This window comes from Chenopodium quinoa, unplaced genomic scaffold (genome assembly GCF_001683475.1).
Source record: "Chenopodium quinoa cultivar QQ74 unplaced genomic scaffold, ASM168347v1, whole genome shotgun sequence".
In the NCBI taxonomy this organism is placed as follows: Eukaryota; Viridiplantae; Streptophyta; class Magnoliopsida; order Caryophyllales; family Amaranthaceae; genus Chenopodium; species Chenopodium quinoa.
The window spans coordinates 3195696-3215427 of NW_018742577.1; the positions used below are offsets into that span (position 1 = coordinate 3195696).

General features: G+C 38.0%; 1 long non-coding RNA gene across 1 annotated transcript; it reads left to right on the plus strand.

The window, feature by feature from the left end:
- The first annotated feature begins 18021 nt into the window (after positions 1 to 18021).
- Positions 18022 to 19322, plus strand: LOC110720994. Its single transcript, XR_002511380.1, has 2 exons — positions 18022 to 18174; positions 18899 to 19322. It is a non-coding gene; the product is annotated as an uncharacterized LOC110720994 (long non-coding RNA).
- The last annotated feature ends 410 nt before the right edge of the window (positions 19323 to 19732 follow it).

Consider the following 19732-nt stretch of genomic DNA (forward strand, 5'->3'; position numbering starts at 1 on the left):
TCATAAAGTGGTCGAGAGAAGAACTTAGGAAGGCGAATAATGCTATTGATAAGAGCATTGCAGCCCTTGACATAGATGTTAAGCCATGTATTTCTACTGAAGTTATTGGTAATGATCTTGATGTTCCTCCTGGATTCCCACCCAAGTCTAATGCTTCCTCCGAAAAGGCATGTGTGCTCCCTGGATTGACACAGAAAAGCAATGCTGGTCATTATGTCGAGCTGCCTCCTAGTTTCATGCCAAAGACTGTTGGTAATAACTTTGATGTTCCTCTAGTTTTGCCTCGCGAATCTATTGTTGCTTGTAAAGAGGCAGCTGTGCCCTCTAGATTTACTCCTATTAGCAATGTTGGTAACATAATGAATGTCCCTCCTGGTTTTACGCCGAAGAGTATTGGCAATAATCATAGTTTTCCTACAGGATTTCCAAACAAATCTTATGATGAGCAACCTAAGTTGGATGCTGAGAAAAAGGATGGGTATAAATTGCAATCTGAAGTTCTGGTTAAGGAAGAATGCATTGAATCTTCTGAAAATAGGCAGCAGTTGCTAAGTTGTTCTTATCAGACCTTATATACTCCACCTGTTGAGATCGAGTCCAGACCAGCAAAGTCATTGAAGACAGAATCTGAAGAAAATTTGCAGAAGAGTGAACTGGTGGCGTGTGGAGTTCAGCAGACAAATGATGGTGCATCCGGAGAGGTTGCAAAAAATGGGGGCTGTGGAAGAGACGACGAAGATGAAGATCAGTCTATTCTAGTCAAGAAAGCTGAAATTCAAGAGATTGACAAGTTGATTGCTAATATAGAAGCAGAATCAAACAGAATTTTTTGTTCTAAGCATCATTTTAATTATCTGATGCATACATTCAACCGATCTAGGTAGTAGGTACGTAAGTTATTGCACTACACCTTACAACATCAAAGTTGTTTTCATCAAAGTTTTGTATATATATGTATGACAGTAGGTTGAGTAGGGATCTGATTTCTTTTTTAAAAACCGTTGAGCTGATACAGGAAGTCAGGAATTACATATGAAACATACTGAATGTTGCGAAAATATGATCTTGAATTAGTGCATATATAAATATATGTTGGTTTGTTTTTACCCTTAATGAACATATGATCTTGAAAGAAATACCATATTCTTCCCTCTCCCAGTGAACATGATAGGAACTCGAAGCCATCGAATTGAACTGTCTGTTGTACTATCGTATACTCATTATCTGCTTATGATGTATGATATGATATTCTGGGTGGTTCTGGAGAATATTGAAAATATTTTTATTTCTTTTTCCATACATTCCCTGTTTCTACCAGCTAAAATTCCAAATTCTCCTCCCTTTGTTTCTGTTGGTTGTGTTATAGCGAACTAAGAGGTAAGATGATAGATTTCCATTGTATGTCGTTGATTATAATAGTCCCAAACTTGTTTTAATACCCTCGACTACACCAGAAATACTCTGTTATTAAATATGAAGTACAAGTAATTTCTTGTCCACTTAGTGCTACTAGTATTTTAGTACTCCGTAGTATACTTTGTAGATACTTACTATGAAATGGATGATGTACATTCTGCTTGATTAATGTTTAAAGTCATGGTTTCCACTTTATGGTTCAACATAACAAGAGTTGATCAAGCTTGTTGTTACCAATTCATGCGCTGTCATACGCTTCTTATGTCCTTAACATTAGTAACACGTTATTGTATAAACCTTAGATGCAGTGGCTGTGTTTACTAATCACTATAGGAGTATAGGCTACACTCCAAGGATGAACAACTAAAGGAAATCATTGACTGTCATTTTCTCAAATCAATTGAAAGTCAATAAGTTAAGGGGATGATTGTTCGAGTATTTTGTACTAACTTGACAGGATGAATGATCAAGCTGATGCATCACCATTGGCATCGCGCATCTTTTCTTTATCAATTTCAAGCTAATATCCCGAGGTGTTAGTACAAAATGGAAACAGGGGAAATACATTTTAGCTTCTAACTTGAAAGCCTCTTAATAACATTACTAAACAGATTATAAATGAGTTCATCAATGATGCAGAATACATTTTATTAGATAGAGTCCCATCACAACAGGTTCACAGTTGCTATATAGATGTTGACTATAGTAAAACAACGAAATATTGAGCTATTAATGCATGAAAGACTTAAAACCATTTTTAATGCTGTCCTACAATATAAGTTGATAGAGATGTTTACTTTCAAGAATCTCTGAATAAAATATTTTGTGTTGTTTTACCCTTGTCTTTCTCATATTGAACACTGGTTAATATTTGGGTTTTAGCTGTTGGGTGGACAGTGTCAAATTATAGTTTATTGAATTTTATCACCAAATGGTGCAATCCCTATTACTGCCAAATGATGAACGCTAGTTTTAACATACTTTTATGGAGTTTATACTTTTATGAATTAGAAATACTCCCTTTTTATTTTATTACTTGCTCCATTTCACGTATGCCAATTTAAATATTTGATTAGTAATATCTTTAATTATCAACAAGTATAAATTATAAATTTGAAAATTAACAATTTATTCATTGAGACGATTCCAACAAGTAATTACAGACAATATTTTTTCTTATGTATAAATTACAAATTTTAGTCAAAGTATGTCAAATAAATAGTGCAAATGGAGCAAGAAATAAAATACAGAGAGAGTACTTCGTAGTATTAGGTATGGAGTATTTAGAGAAAAATACAAGTTTTTCATTGATAATTCAAGTATGTTGTCATGCTCTGTTGATTTATTTACGATTCTGGTACAAATTGGTTATTAATGAGGTAAAGTGCGTGGTAAACCTAACCAAAAAAAACACAATATATATATATATATATATATATATATATATATATATATATATATATATATATATATATATATACACACCTAACAGATTGACTGATTGAGCAATTATAGATGGACGACTTTATCTCCTCTTTTGTTGTGGGCTACTGCCTACTGGGCTACACGACAAAGAAAAATAGAGATATGCATGCTCTATGGTGCTTGTTTTAAAAACATGCAAATTTATTTTTCATATATGAAGTTGTATTATTTTATGGAAAAATTATTTTCTTCATAGAATTATTTTGGCTACGTTTGATAGCTTATTTGAGTAAAATTAGCTTATTTAACCAACATTAACTTATTGACTAGTAAATAAGTTAATTCAAAATATTTGGTGGAAAATTTATTTAAAGAGTTAATTCCACTAAATAAACTCTTTTACGTCACCAAGACTGGATTAGCTTATTCAATTCTTATGGTGAAATGACACTTATACCCCCTTTTAAGAGCTTTTTCAATTAGCTTATTCAATTCTTATGGTGAAATGACACTTATACCCCCTATTTCGGGCTTTTGTCCCTCGGGAGAGTTACGTCACCAAGACTGGATTTCGAGCGCCTGTACCTGCAAAACAACGAAGACTCCGGTTAGGTGGAGTTCCGCCTCCGACGATCAAGTTAGAAAGTGTACGGAGAAAGTGAAAAGGTGCGGAAAGTAAAGTGAGATCTTCTCGGATTCCGAGATCAGGTGTTTTTTTTCTGATGTAAGAGAATTGATTGTGTTGTAATAATTGAATGTGTCCCCAAATGGGGTAAATCTCCCTATTTATAGGGTCATTGGTAAATGTGCCCTTGCCTAGGTCAGAATGACCTAGGTTTGTTGGGCTGCGCCGTTTTGCAGCTTTCTCGGGAATTTGGCCCTGAAGGCCGTCTTTTTCCCTTGCTGATTTGGTGTGCCACGGGTCAACTGGTGAGTGGCCTTTATTGGACTTGCCCTGAGTTGACACGTGTCTCATTCTGATTGGGCCACGTGACATGGGTATTTTTACCCAAATCATTTGCCCCTCACAAGGGTGACGTGGCGTGCCACGTGGTGCCTGTGACACATGTCACTCTGGACTGGGGGAACGGTTTTTAACTGTTCACCTTCTGGGAAAATTACGAGGATGCCCCTATTTTTTACTTCTCTATAAATAGCGTCTTACCCCACCTCCCCCCTCATCTTTGACCCTTCTGAAAAAGTCTAGAGAGAAAAAGAGAGAAGATTGTAGAGAGAGAGACTTTAATTATCGTCTGCATTTGCCTTCACAAAATTTCCGTCTGCTTTTTCCGCTTGACAAAGCCGGTCACAGCTTGAGACTTCTTTGTTCCAGCAATCAACAAGGTAACCGTCTCTCCTTTTCCCAGCTCTTTCAAGCTTTTTATCGTTTGTATATATTGCATTGAATAATGGATTCACCCACAACACACACGGCACAGTCTAGGACAGTAGTCAGCCGGTCTGCTGGTACGGCTGAGTCTGGGACTGGGGGTGCCGTCTATAGGTGTTTGGACCACCCTTGCTCTTCCCCAAATCCGACCGTCCCTGTGCAGGATAATTTGGCTCGGACGATACGGACGACACTTAACCCAGATTATAGGTCAGACGGCTCAGCTGAGGCGACGACTGATAGAGAATATGACTATTCTCCGGGTGTACCCAGCACTCCGAGTGACGACATTTTGGAAGATTCTGATCAAGGAGACGGCGATAAGGCCGTTCAACGATCTGACTCAGAGGCGTCGAGCTCACTGCAGGCGGATGTCGAAAGTGAGGAGTGACCGTCTATGAACAACCCAACGGAGGCGCTTATGTCCTCCAGGGATAGAATCACCTTAGAAGCAAGCTTTCCCGCCTTTGTAGATAAATGCCCAATGGGGGATAGGTGGGAAATAATTGTGCCGTCTAGGAGGACGATATTGAACATGCCGACAATTATTTCGACTGCTATAAGGCGGCATTCAAAGCCGATCTCCGCTTCCCTCTTCATGACGCAATCAAAGCCATCTTAAGGGGCTATGAGATTGGCGTATAGCAACTCACACCCAATTCTTGGGTGAACATCCTTTGCTATATCGCCGCCTGCGAGATGCAGAACCTAACGCCCAGCTGGGAGGCGTTTGCACACATGCACTACTTAAGCCGTGCCCCAGGTGGCTGGAGGGCATGGTATACTTTGACCACGCATCCGAAGTACATGATGACACTGGATAAACCATCTAAGTGGAGCAACTGGAAGAGCAAGTTCTACTTGGTTTCCTCCCCATCCAGACGTCAAAACCATCTCCTCCGCCGGTATAATAAGAAGCCGACTCTCTTGGGAAAGAAGTGCGCCCTTTCGCATATCCCTGAGGAGGCTTGGTCACAAATAATAGAGCCGGAATTTTTTAAAACAACCACCATGCCTCTGGAAGACAGCACAAAAATAATTGTACCCAAAAATTGGGTACCCCATCTGGATTGGCTCAAAGATGAGGCTTTCCTCTCCGCCTGTGGTCTTAGTACCACGTTTGAGAGACGTACGTTGACTATTTAACTGGCACTTTGATGCCGCCTCTAGGGTTTTGTGATTTGTTTTGTATTTAACCAACCGGTTCCCTTTTGCAGAAAAAGCTCTAAAAATGGTGGACTCTGCAAGGACGCCTACCAGGTCAGCAGCCCAAATCCGGAAGGATCAACTTGAGAAGAAAAGGGCCCAGCTGGCGGCCAAGAATGATGGGGTAAGCTCCGATTGTATCCTTTAACTTGTGTAAATTTTATTGTCATCAGACGGCTTTTAACCGGCTGACCCCTGTGTTCCACTTTCAGAGTGGAAGCAAAAACATTCCACGATCCATCTCCAAGATGCTCAAACGGAAGGCGGACGAACCCGCCAAGACTCTTCTAAAGTCAAGAAAGCCCAGCCAACCCAAACGGCATCTTCCTCGCCGCGTGGGCAAGACCGACCAACCTCAGGAGGCAAAAGCCTAAAAGGTCTTGGCCCGGACGCCGACTTGGTCGGCAAAGAGCCGGGCGTCCCTGAGACGCCGAAGAGTGGCGTGCCACTCGACGCTGCATCCAGTTCTGCAGCGGCTGGGGGTGGCGAGACCCCTCAGCCAGTACCTCAAGGTATGACTAACCGCCTTGAACTCCCATGGCCGCTTGAGCATATGCGAGTCAAATCTCAGGTTACCCAATCAGGGGATTCATCTAGCAGCTGGCACAATACAGGTGCCGCTTATGCTGCTATTTTACCACATCCTTCTATTGGTGCAGATGCCTATCCAAGATGGTCGGACCTCCAGCAGTACTCTAGGCGGATGCTGAGGTGCCTCACCCGGTCAATGAAGGAATTGATTCCTGGGGTGCATCAGGTCAACATGGACCGCATCTTCGCTTGCTAGCTGAGGTAACTTAGCTTTTTTCAAATGTTTTTTTTTTTTTTTTTTTTTTTTTTTGGTATGTCAGCTAAATTATCTTTTCGCCGGCTGAGTTTTGCAGGCAATGCTGAGAGTGGACGGGCTCAAAGCCCCGTTTAAAAGAAAGCAGGAGAAGGTAAGAGACGTCAATAAACGGGCGACTGATGCCATTAACTCTGCTCAATATCGAACTACTCTAAATGATATTAAGACTAAAGCCAAAGAGATGAAACATGAGGAGCTGGTTAAGGAGCTCACGACTGCTGTGGAGACGGCCAACAATAGGGTGTCTGACCTTGAGCTTGAGCTTAAAAATGCCCAGTCAGATCTTAAGGCACTTGAGCGGGTCGACCAAGAAAATACCCATCTTCGGGCAGACGCCGGCCGGCTCAAGGATGAGATGGTCCAGATGCCGATTGATCATAAGGCTGAGCTGGTGGCTGAGCAAGAGCGGCTGGTGGATGAGATTGAACGAGATTGCGAGGCACGTATAAAAATAGCATGGAATCTCATCCACCCGGTCTACGACTGGGAGTTCTTTAACCTAAGGTACAAGTATGCAAATGATGTATATGAAGCCCAGTCCCTCGGTCTAAAGGCGCCACTCTGTTTAATGAATGGGCCGGCATCAAGCCGTCTGATGAGGAGCAGGAGGATGAGGAGCTCGATGAGCTTGAGGAAGACCCAGTGCCGGTTAACATTGACCAAGTTCAACCAAGGCAACCTGAAGGCGAGCTCCCCTCTGGCCAGGACCAGTTGGTGCCTCCACCTCAACAAAAGCAAAATTAAGCTTCTCTTCGGCCATGAGTCGTCTATGTTTCCGGCCTACGAGGCGAGTGTTTGAATGTATTTCCAACAATCTTATTTCATTTTTCCGGATGTGGATCCGGTATGACAGTCTTTTTCTCCCGGTCTTTTTATGCCAGGAGCTTTTAATGAAATAGCCGACTGGGTCGGTTTTGACCAATTCTTGGCAAAAAAATTTTACTTTTGCTATATGTATATGCTTGCAACTTTAGCAAACTTATTAATTGCACATGACACTTAACAAACTGGCTGCCTCTTGCCCTTGGACGGCTGTGTGGTTGGTTTCATGGTAGATTGATTGACTGGGAGTAGGGGTGTTAAAAAAAAAACCCGACCCGATTGTCCCGTCCCAAATTCCCGATGACCCGCAAAATACCCGACAGGAAATTTTCAAAATTTTCTGTTTTTTTCGAGCCGGGTACCTGTCCCGTTAAAATATTACTTTCGTGGGCCGGGACATGGGACAAATTGTGCTACTTGCGGGTACCTGAATACCCGGTAAAAAAAAAAAAAGTATGAGTCTTCTGCGCGTATTTGATTAAGGCCCAGCCCACTTAACACTTTAACAGTTAGAAACTTAGACTTAGGTTCCAATAAGGCAAACTCCCAAAAAACGCAGTCACCTTTCACCTGCTTCCCCAATTCTCTCTCTCCTAGGGCTTGGTCTTTCCTCCATTGAAGCAGCTTTGGTGGTTTTGTTCCTCATTGAAGCAGCGTTGTGGACCTTGTGGTACGGTTTCGTTCCTCCATTGAAGCAGCTTTGTGGATCCATCCTCAAACTTCATCAGGTTAGTTTAATTTGTACTATTTTTGTGGTATTTTTGAAGTTTTTTTCATGGTATTTAGTTTAGTTGATATTAATCTAATTATTTTCTTTAACATCAATTGCTAGATCTAAATCATTTCGTGGTCCTGCTCATTTTCATCGGTTCACAACAATCTTCTCACCACCTCATGTTAGTTTATTGTAATTTCTGTTCATTATAATTTCTGTTCATTATAGTATTCTGTTTTTGTTTGATATTTTTTTTACTTCTTGAAATCTAATTAATCTGTTTTCGATTTTAATTTTGTTCTTTTTTATTCTATTTTCATTTTTTTTAATTTTGTTTTCAGTTTTTATATATTTTGTCAACATTTGAGGATGATTCTGATGACTTGATGATTCTGTCAACATTTTCTGGTTTCATCTTCATTTTCATTTTTTTTTTATTTTGATATTTTCTGTTTTCATCTAAACAAGTCATAAATTGTCAAATTTCAAATTCATTTGTTCTGTCACATGACGAGAGTACTTGTTTTTATTTATATTATTCTGTTTTTGTATTCTGTTTTCATATGTGAAATTCTATTATCATTTTGTTATTCTGTTTTTGCTTTATAATAATTTACATCATATGAATATATGATTACTTAATACTTTATTATACTGTTTTCTTTTTTTAACTAGAAAATGTCAACATTTGAGGATGATTCTGATAACTTGATGGAGACAAATTCAAGTCAACCAGTTGAAACACAAGATTCTGATGAGGCAGAGGTTTTGGAGAAGGCCCAAAAACATGGCCTAAGAAGAGAGCAGGGAAGAAACCAAAAGCTGAAAAAGAAGGAGGTAAAAGAAAAAAAACCTCTAATGCTTGGGAACACTTTAAAGTAATTAAAACTGACCCAAACCATGCAAAATGTCTTTATTGTGGGGCAATAATTGGTTGTGATCCAAAGAATGGAACTAATGGCATGAATCGACACATTGATAGGTGTAAAAAAATCTTCGTTTTACAAAGATAAATCTCAAACTATCTTAGATTTTGAGTCTAGGACAAAAATTAATACTTATGGGAGTGTCCAAACTGTTAATGTTCCTAAATTGTGGAGATTTAATCATGATGAGATTAGAAAAGCACTTGCTAAGATGTTAATTGTAGATGAGTTGCCTTTTGCTTTTGTTAAACGTGAAGGTTTTCGTCAGTTTTGTAAAGTTGCTATTCCTGAATTTGTTCCTCCCTCGCGTGCTACCATTACAAGGGATTGTTATGGTCTTTTTATGGAGCAAAGGAAAAAGTTAAAGAATTTTTTCAACAATTTGTCTTCTAGAGTATGTCTTACTACAAATACATGGACTTCGGGTCAAAACTTGTCATATATGTGTCTTACTGCTCATTTAATTGATGATGATTGGAAATTGCATAAAAGAATCATTAACTTTTGTCCTGTTGTCGGTCATTCTGGGGAGCTTACTGGTAAATCTGTTGAAAAATGTTTGTTAGAATGGAATTTGAAGAGGGTTATGACTGTAACAGTTGACAATGCTAGCTCAAATGATTTGGCTATAAAATACTTGAAAAAAATCTTTAATCTTTGGGATGGGTGTGTGTTGAATTCTGAGTTTTTGCATATGAGATGTGCCGCACACATTTTGAATTTGGTTGTTAAAGATGGCTTAAAAGATGTGAATTTTTCTGTTTTAAAAGTCCGAGTTGCCATGAAATATGTGAGGTCTTCTCCTTCTAGGCTTCAGAAGTTCAAGTCTTGTGTTGAAGAAGAGAACATCACTTGTAAAGGTCTTGTTTGTTTAGATATTGAAACAAGATGGAATTCCACCTATTTGATGCTTAAGACTGCTTTAGTGTTTAGGAAAGCCTTTAAGAATATGAAAACAAAGTTCTCTCCTTACACTAAAGAGCTTATGAAGCAACCGGTGGGGGGTGCTCCCGATGATGATGATTGGAATAAAATTCAAAGTTTCTTGCCTTTTCTTGAAATTTTTTATAATGCTACTTTGGAATTGTCCGGATCCCGTTATGTGACGGGAAATACTTTTGTGGAAGAGATTTATGATATTGGGTACACCATTTATGACTATGCTAGTGATCCGAATGATGATGTTAAGAATATGGCAAAACAAATGAAATTGAAATTTGACAAGTATTGGGCAAATGTTCATAATATTAATATCTTGATGTTCATTGTATTGATTCTTGATCCAAGGAATAAGTTGAAGTATACGGAGCATATTGTGCGTAATTCTTATGATGTTAGCAATTCCTATATTTTGTGTCAATGTATTCAAGATACATTAAATTCATTATATGATTATTATGCACAAAAAGTGGGGTCATCTTCTACAAATATTGCCTCTACTAGTCAAAGTGAAAAGGGTGGGAAAGAACAAAAAAAAGGGTTCTAACAATGTATCTCGATTGAGGGATAGTTTTGTAAGGGAGATTAGAAATGATTCATCTTACAAAGGAATGACCGAATTAGAAAAGTATTTAGGGGATAAACTAGAGCCTAGTGATGAGGATTTTGATATTTTGGCATGGTGGAGTGCACAAGGAAAAACATATCCAATACTTATGACTATGGCTCGTGATATTCTTGCTATTTCGGTTTCTTCTGTTGCTTCGGAGTCCGCTTTTAGCACGGGAGGACGTGTTCTAGATTCCTTTCGCACTTCTTTGAGCACAAAAATGGTAGAAGGTCTTGTTTGTGGCCAAGATTGGATGCGTAGTTCTAATGTCCCTATTACTATAGAGGAAAGCTTGCTTGAATTGAAAATATGGAAGAAGAAGGTGATTTTATAACTTTATATATTACTTTATTTTACTACTTTACTATATATAATATATGTGATATGTAATTATTTTATTGCATTATTTGTGTTTTGTAGGAATGAAAGACTTGGTTTTGGAGTAACCGACGATTGTTATTGATGAGACAATGGAAATGTCGGATCTCACAAGTGATTGAATGTTATGTAACATAGGCTGTTAATTATTAACTTAAATTTAAACATGAGTTTCTCTTGTTGTAATCTGTATTAGCAAAGATCCTTTGATTTGAGACTTTATGGTGTCTTCTGAACTAGACATGTATTCAGATTTCACACATGTTCTACTGTGAGTGCTGTCCATTGGTGTCTTCTGGACATAAATTAAAAAATTGCAGGTACTTACTTTACAAGTTTGTAGGATATACCGATTTACATTATACAGGCAGTTGGGCATAGGAGTTGTATTGTTTGCTGTTTAGTGTTTACAGCAGGTTTTTTAATAAAAAATAACAGCAGGTTTTTTAAAAAAAAAAATTACAGCAGTGTTTTTTTTAATAAATTACAGCAGTTTTTTTTTTAAAAAAACTACAGCAGTTTTTTTTTTTTTTTTAAAAAAAAAGATACAACAGCATTATTATTAAATAACATCAGATTTCCCTTAAAAAAATATAGCAGATTTTAGGTATAAACTTATTCAAAAAAATAAATAAATAGAATCCGGGTACCCGTGTCCCGTCTCGGATAATCCTGGTACCCGTGTCCCGTCCCGGAGAATGAGGGATGGGATGATGACAGCTTTAGATTCGTTCAGAGTCGGACGACCTAAAATCATATTATAGGCAGTCAGCTCTTCTATGACTAGGAACCGAACGACCATGTGGCACCCCTCTCCCTTCTCTCCCAGCCGGATGGGTAGATCAATCCGTCTGACTGGGTGCACAACTCCACCCCAAAAGCCAACCAAGGGGTGAATGACCTTGTGCATGCTGTCGGGCATGTACTTTAGCTTGGACATGCACTTGTACATGATGATGTCAGACGAGCTACCAGTATCAATGAGGATCCGGCCAACCTTCTGGTTGGCCACCTTGCATTCAATGACTATGGGGTCATCATGTGGCCGGCGGACTTTGCCCCTGTCCTTTTCAGTGATGACGACCTCAGGGAATGTGTCGGTAGACGCTTGGCCCTCATCAACGGAGCTGACATCCACCTGTCTGACATAGTCCTTGGTGCCCCTGATGGCGACCCCCCACCCGCAAAGCTGCCTGCTATGGTGTAGATCAGCTCCTTGTCAGTGTCCGAACTACTAGTAGGCTTTGCTGGCTTTTTTTACGGCTGTCTGGGGTCCGTCTTCAGGGTCACCTTAGACTTGAGGATGTAAGATTTCAGCACCCCCTTATCAGCCAATCTATCCAATATCCGTTTGAGGCTATAGCAGTCGTTGGTGTCATGGCCAATATCCTCATGGAAGTGGCAGTACTTGTCTTTATTCCGGTTTTTGGCCGGACCTTTCATTGCTGTGGACTTCCCAATAGTCACCCGGTCTTTTATCTCCACGAGGATGGAGTAGCAGTCTTTGTTAAACTCGTACTTTGGGACGTACGGTTTAAATTCTTTCTTTTTCTTCTGGGACGGCTGATCAGAATCGTCAACCGCGTAGATTTCTTTTCTCTTCTTGCTCTCTTCAGCTTTGTAAGCCAGCTGTTCTAGCCGACTCCCTTTTTATTTATCAAACTTTCTGGAGTCCGACTGTTTGCTGGTGGAGCAGAGCTCGGTCGCTTGTATATAGGCTTCCTCCTCCATCAGCGGTTCTTGAAGCGTGGAGATTCTCTTCCGGACAAGGTCGAACTTGAAGGCCGACCCGTCTTTCAGACCCTTGAAGAAGTCTGTGTAAGCAACATCGTCAGAAAGTCCTTAGATCTGGATTCTCACCAGATTGAACCGCCTGAAATATGAGCGGAGCCCTCCCTGTCACCCTATTCTACCGCGCCCAAGTCAAGACTTGTCTTTTTGGGGGTATGTTCATACAAAAGCTTGAGGCAAACAAGAATGCAAGCGTTCTAAAGTTGTTGATGCACCCATCAGGCAAGTTGCCGAACCACTACTAGGCAATGCCCTTTAGTGTAGCTGGGAAGCACCTGCACCATGCGGCATCATCCAACCCCTGCAAGTACATAAGGTGGGTGTATGCCAACAGGTGGTCTTCTGGGTTGGTGGTACCATCATAAGTACCCACCATGACATTCTTAACCTTGGCCGGCTGTATCGCCTCGGTTATCTCCGTGGAGAATGCAGAAGGTTGTTCCCCAAGTTTTAGCAACTAGAGCTGCCAGTCCAGTGGCTGGACGTTATATGCCGCCTGACCCCCAAAAAGGTCAGGCTACATGTAAGGTTGGGCATACAGCCTGTATGGCTTCTGGGGCACATACGGGGCCAAGTCAATTGTTTCGGGGTTTTTTGATGTCCTGCAGGAGAGTTACAATTCCAAGACCGACCTCTGTACCGGCAAAACAACGGAGACTCCAGTGGGTGGGAGTTCTGCCTCCGACGATCAAGTTAGAATGTGTTTGAGGAGTAAAGTGCGGAAAGTAAAGGGTCTATCTTGGATTCCAAGAGAGTATCTGCAATGTGTAATTTCTTAGTTCGAGGTGTCAAGTGCCTGACTTTCTCTGATTGTGAGTTAATGTGAATGTGAATTAATTGTGTTCCCGAGGGAAAACATCTCCCTTTTATAGGGTGTTGAAAAACGTGCCCAGTACTAGGTTTTAGTAAACCTAGGACTGAATGGGCTTTGCTTAGGAATTTGGGCCGTTAGAGGCCAGTTTCCTGGTTGGCTACCTGTCTGCCACGTGTCGTGATCTGATTGGTCCACCTTGGACCTCTCGCGAGGTGACACATGGCGGACTCTGGTTGGTCCACGTGGATGACACGTGGCAGAGCTTGGTTAGTCCACGTGGTGGGGAAAAATCCCCTAATCACCAATCATCTGTGGACCTGTATGAACGGACGGACCGGCTGACAGGCTCTCTTGACCAGATTTAGAATACCTCATCAAGGTATTCTTGAAGCTGTCTGGGAAAGTCGATGTTGAAGCCGACTCAGACAGTTGTTGATTTTTCTTTTGCTCGATGTAAAGGCGAGCATCAGAAAATGTCCTCTTGGTGCCATCCGGCTGAACATGCCGAATGACCTACCTCTTTTCTTTCTCGGGGAAGCGGAACTTGGCCAGATCAATCAAGGGCCGAGTTACCTCCTTTGTTTTAGGATGCGGAGTTGGCTCTCGGTCCCTAACGCACTTGTTCTTCTCAGAATGAGAAGGCTTCTTGGCCGACTGACCCTTGTTGGGACCAACCATCCTCTTGGAGATCAGGTCCTTCATCTCTCCCTTGAAACTTGTCATGAATTTCATGAACTCATCTCGGGTGATGTGAGTAGACTGTCCTGCCGCCTGGGGTTGGCCGGATGGCTTACTCGGTCCTGCCTCACCATCGCCTCGTTCCTTGTTGTCTTTGCAACGGATGCGCCTTGTATTGAGGGATCCATCTGCGACCGTATATGTTTCGACCTCTGGTTTTGTGTCATGGTCTGAATAGACCTCAGCCGTAGGCTACTTATTCTCAGGAAGCGGTACAGTCTCTTGAGAAACCATCTTAGAGGTACTCTCCCCACAGACGGCGCCAAATGTTTCGGGGGTTTTTGTCCCTCGGGAGAGTTATGTCACCAAGACTGGATTCCGAGCACCTGTACCTGCAAAACAACGGAGACTCCGGTTGGGTGGAGTTCCGCCTCCGACGATCAAGTTAGAACGTGTACGGAGAAAGTGAAAAGATGCGGAAAGTAAAGTGAGATCTTCTCGGATTCCGAGGCCAGGTGTTTTTTTTCTGATGTGAGAGAATTGATTGTGTTGTAATAATTGAATGTGTCCCCAAATGGGATAAGTCTCCTCTATTTATAGAGTCATTGGTAAATGTGCCCTTGCCTAGGTCAGAATGACCTAGGTTTGTTGGGTTGCGCCGTTTTGCGGCTTTCTCGAGAATTGGGCCCTGAAGGCCTTCTTTTTCCCTTGCTGATTAGGAGTGCCACGTGTCAACTGGTGAGTGGCCTTTATTGAACATTCCCTGAGTTGACACGTGTCCCATTCTGATTGGGCCACGTGATATGGGTATTTTTACCCAAATCACCCGCATTTAATTTAAAATCCTATATGAACTACCTACCCTCACAATTAGCTTATTAGTCATTTCACATAATCAATCAGCTTTAAGCAACCAATTATTTACCAAACACTTTTATATAATCAGCTAATAAAAGAAGTTAGTCAAATCAGTTAATACAATCAACTAGTCAAAATCAACTAACTCATTCAATTTCAGCTTTCAGCTTTTATCAAACACGGCCTTTATTTCCTTGTTCATATAAGAATTTAATATAAAATCCTCACTTTAATATGATGGATTAAAGAGAGTGACAATTTATTTTCCATTTTTGTGGGAGGTTCAAATTCACTTAAAATTTCACTTTTCTCATTTTTTTTTTTCATCACAAATCAGTGGCGGATCTTGATTGAAAATATTAGAGGGGCCGAGATTTAAATCTTTTACCTCTCGCTTAAAACTAACATTATGTCCCAATATTTTATAAGTAAATATAGGTTATTTAAATTCATTAACTAATTAATTACAATAATTTACGAGGGGCCGGGCTCGAATGGCCCCGGTGGAAGGTCCCCCTCTGTCACAAACCAAAACATGCATAATTAGATAGTCAAATTACTTCCTTTGTCGTACGAGTACAAAGTTTGTCACAGCACAAAAACTGTAAATGGTTATATGGTGATTGGGGTCTTAGGGAGAGGAAGAGGAAAATAAAAAGATGGCTAGAAGTTTATATATATATATATATATTTTGACAATAGCAAGAAGTCGATATTCAATGCAGATTAAGTAACTTTGTTACGATGAACAACAACTCAATTAATTAATGCTAAGGGAATCAGGAAGTAAATTGAGAAAGTGAATTTTAATGTGAGAGAAACCATTAAAATATTAAAGATTCTAATTTTACATTGAATAGTTCAATTTTTCACAACAAATCAAAAATAAAAGAGGAAAAAAAGGAACAAAGTCATTAATGTGGCAATTGGGAAACTAAGAGAGAATATTGATTAAACATTAAAATCATGCATGGAAAAATTAAAATGGTGGAAATTGTATAACAAATAATCTATAGTATAAAAACAATACTCCGTAATAAATTTTGGCACATTCATCAAATAGATAAAGGAAAATTATGAACTTATTTAGATCCCGTTTAAAAAAAAATATATATTTATACTACCGAGTAATATATATGCAAAGATTTCAAGTGGGGATAAAATATTTAATTTATTTAGATCCCGTTTAATTTAATGTAAAACATTTTATGTGAAAAATTAGTTTTATTTTGATTGAAAATATTTTACACCAAACCAGAACTTAATTTAAAATAGGAATTTGGAAGGAGTATTGTTTTAGCTAAAGAACAAAGAGTAAGAGTGTAAGACTGCGGCGATGCGAAATCTACTTCGAATCCAAATCCTGCTACATACGTCATGGATTACGTTTAATTTGTCACGAAACTAAGGATTCAAAGCGCTTTTAGTAATTTATACTTCAGCTTGTTTGTTTTGAGAAAAATACTGAGTTTATCATCAAGTGTCAAAATTATAAATAAATTAATAACTTTTCATTAAATTAGGATCTCTTACTTGTTGATAATTATTACGAAAATGTCATGCTATTTATACATTTTTATTAATTTATCTATATATGTACCGCTTGATAAATCTACGAAGTATTTTGTTCATCAACGTGATAAATTGGGCAATTTCATTTGTTTTTATTGTATACTTCGTATTTATTAACATGCAACTTTCAAAAGTTCAAATGGTGAAGTGTGAACCTCTAAACAATACGTTAAACTCTTCAAATATATACTTCCTTCATTTTTTTTAGTTGCATTATCACTTTTGCAAATTGTGAACTCCGCTTAGGTAATTTTTGGAGTTGAGAGAGACATTAAAAAAAAAAAAAAAAAAAAACCATGTGATAGGAGAGATTATTAATTAAAAGATAAGTGATGCAACTAATTTAAAACTTACTTTTTCAAATAGTGATACAACTAAAAATAAAGAAATTGAAGAATTATTATACATTAAGGGAGCCTTTGGTATGGCTAATGGAAATGGAGTGGAAAGGAGACAAATAAGTGAGAGGAAATGAATCATTTAACTCTTACCTTTCCATTTGTTTGGTTTAATCATGAAAAGGAATCACTTAAACCTATCTTCCTTTATTTTTGTTTGAGGAGAGTAAGGGTAATTGTTACATTAGGTTTTAGAGAGGTAACAAAGGAATTACCATTACTCTTATTGTTAAACAAATAAGAGTAATGGTAATTGTTACCCAAACCTTTCAACCAAACACTTGGTGACGGTAATGGTTTATTTGAATCCGTTTTCAATAAAAAAACACTCCAACCAAAGATGCTCTAATACACAACTTTCTTTTAGCTAATGGTTATATAAATGGGTCACTCTTGATTTTAAATTGATTTAGGGTGTATTTATGTGTTAAATCATTCGGATTCATTAAGGTATTTATTAGTTAGTATCATTCATAACTTTCTTTTAGCTAATGGTTCGTTATATCAAAGTCATGCATGATTCATATCCTTATTTTTAGATTTGATTTTTGAAATTAAGAATAATATATTATACAGCAATAGCTTTGCGATTAACTTTAACATGAAGTTGTGGATTAAAATGTTATACAAACCATATTTTTAACATATATAGTTAAGAAAGCTTTTTTAATATATTATTATAGATTACATATGTGTTGAGGAATGTACTATATATACGAGTAAAAATGCAAAAGTAGTAGGAAAATCCGGTTAATCTACTATACCAATTGAAAATTATGAAAAGATAATAGATTAGTGATGGGCTTTGGAACTACAATTAACAAATAATTTAACATAGACGTAAAGCGAAAGAAATGCATAAATGTTGAACAAAAAGAAGGAAAAAAAATGGTCAATAAAAGTGGCTCATCTGATCTTTAGCTTAAGAAATAAAATAAATTGACACTATTCATTGTATATTTAGTACGAACATCCCCAGGACGTTAGATAAACATTTAAAATATTATCTAAAGTGGTATTAATTTGGAAATGCTTGATAAAATCACGCGTCGATCGGTGTAATTAATGTTCATTTTAATTTAATCTTACTACTTTTAGACTTATCCAACGCTTCCGGGACGTTCGTTACCTTTTCTCATATATTTATAATTTATAATATAATGTGATCACGGAAACTAATATACTATAATAAGTTGATCATCTTGCACTTCCTAGCTTTTATCTATAAATTGAAGTGTTGACTATGAAATGAGATTATAATTTTCATTGTTCATATTCTGTCAACTAGATATATAAGCTTAATTTGTACTGTATCAAAGTTCATAAAAATGGCGAAGATGTCCACCACTTTCTTCATCACAACCATTATGTTGGCAGTTTTTCTATCAGGTAAGTTTGTACTTTCTAGTTACAACTACGAGTAATAATAAGTCAATAACTAGATATTGTACATGTTTTTTTACACTATTTCTTTTATTTTATTTAACCGTAATTCATCGCATATTTCATTGAGAAGGTATACATAAAAGAATAAATGATGCGATTGGGTTAGGTTGATGTGATTATATAGTGGCAAAATTCTTAATTCGGACATTTACTTAAAATTCAAAGCTCGTGTGGATCCAAGAATAGGGCCTAATCCAAGTCTTGGCCCATTTCATGATTTGATAAATAAAATGGATTTTGCTAACGAATGTTCCTAAAGTGTTTAGATTGGCATTTAAAATATTTTTTAAAATGGTATTAATTTGGAAATACATGTTAAAATATCGCATCGATTGATATAATTATTGTTTATTTTAATTTAATAATTTAATTTTAATTATCTTATTCAATGTCCCGCGTTCGTTAACTTTAATAAAATAAGCATGTGTAACTTTATTAAAGTTCAAATCTTAACAATAACCTCCTTTTTCACCTTCGTTCCTTTGGGTTATCATCTCTACAAGTGTCTATAATCTTAGCACCAATTAAGCAACGTACGTGTGTATATTGTTGACTTATTATTAGTTGATGTAATTATGATTATTGACTCAAATACATTAGAAATAAATGCTCTTGTATACGTAATTTTCTTTTTTTGATGCATTGTGTGATGTTCATCATGTTACAGCTCCAACATTGGCCCAAGTTGAAGAGAGTAACGTTGGTTCATGTAAGGTTGCTGGTGAATTTTGTGGAGGATTCGCCGGATTCGCTTGCTGCAAAGGATTAACCTGCGTTCTTGAAGGCAGTTTCCCAGATGCCGGAGGAGTTTGCAAGCGGAAATATTAGCACAATCGTTGAGTTTTCTAATGATCAAGCAGCTTCTCATCTTCTTATTAAGCGATTTTAATAACCAAAATGTTATACGTTCTTTCCTTTCCTTCTGAGTTCAGTTTGATGTAATTCATTTTACTGTTGGTTACATCATTTATCAATATATAAATAAACTACTACGAGTACTATATGTGATATGATGTGTGGAGGTATGTCTAATTTCATTCCATTATGGTGTACTATGATTGTAATAAATTCATTTCATTATTTAATATAAACTATAGTGATCTAGGACTCAATTACCCACGAATCTTAATGACCCCAGTCAATATGTGAACTAACTTAGCACTTAGCAGTTTAGTATTGGGGTGTTACCTAAGACCTGATATCAAATTCATCCAGGTCTATACCATTTGCTCATGGTCGATATCTTCTGAGTTCTGACCATTATTAATACCTCCAAATCTGTAACACAAATATTTGATCTATCAATAAAAAATTAAAAAAAAAAAAAAAAAAAAACTTGTGTATGGTCACTAACCTTCACTTGTTTGCCATTCTTTATCCTTTCCTAAGTAAAATAATTAATTTCAATTCGCTTTCTAGCAAATCCCAAACTTCATAACAGTCACTCCGGACTAAAAATTACTCCCTTGTTACCATTTATTTGCCCCATTTACCAAAAAAG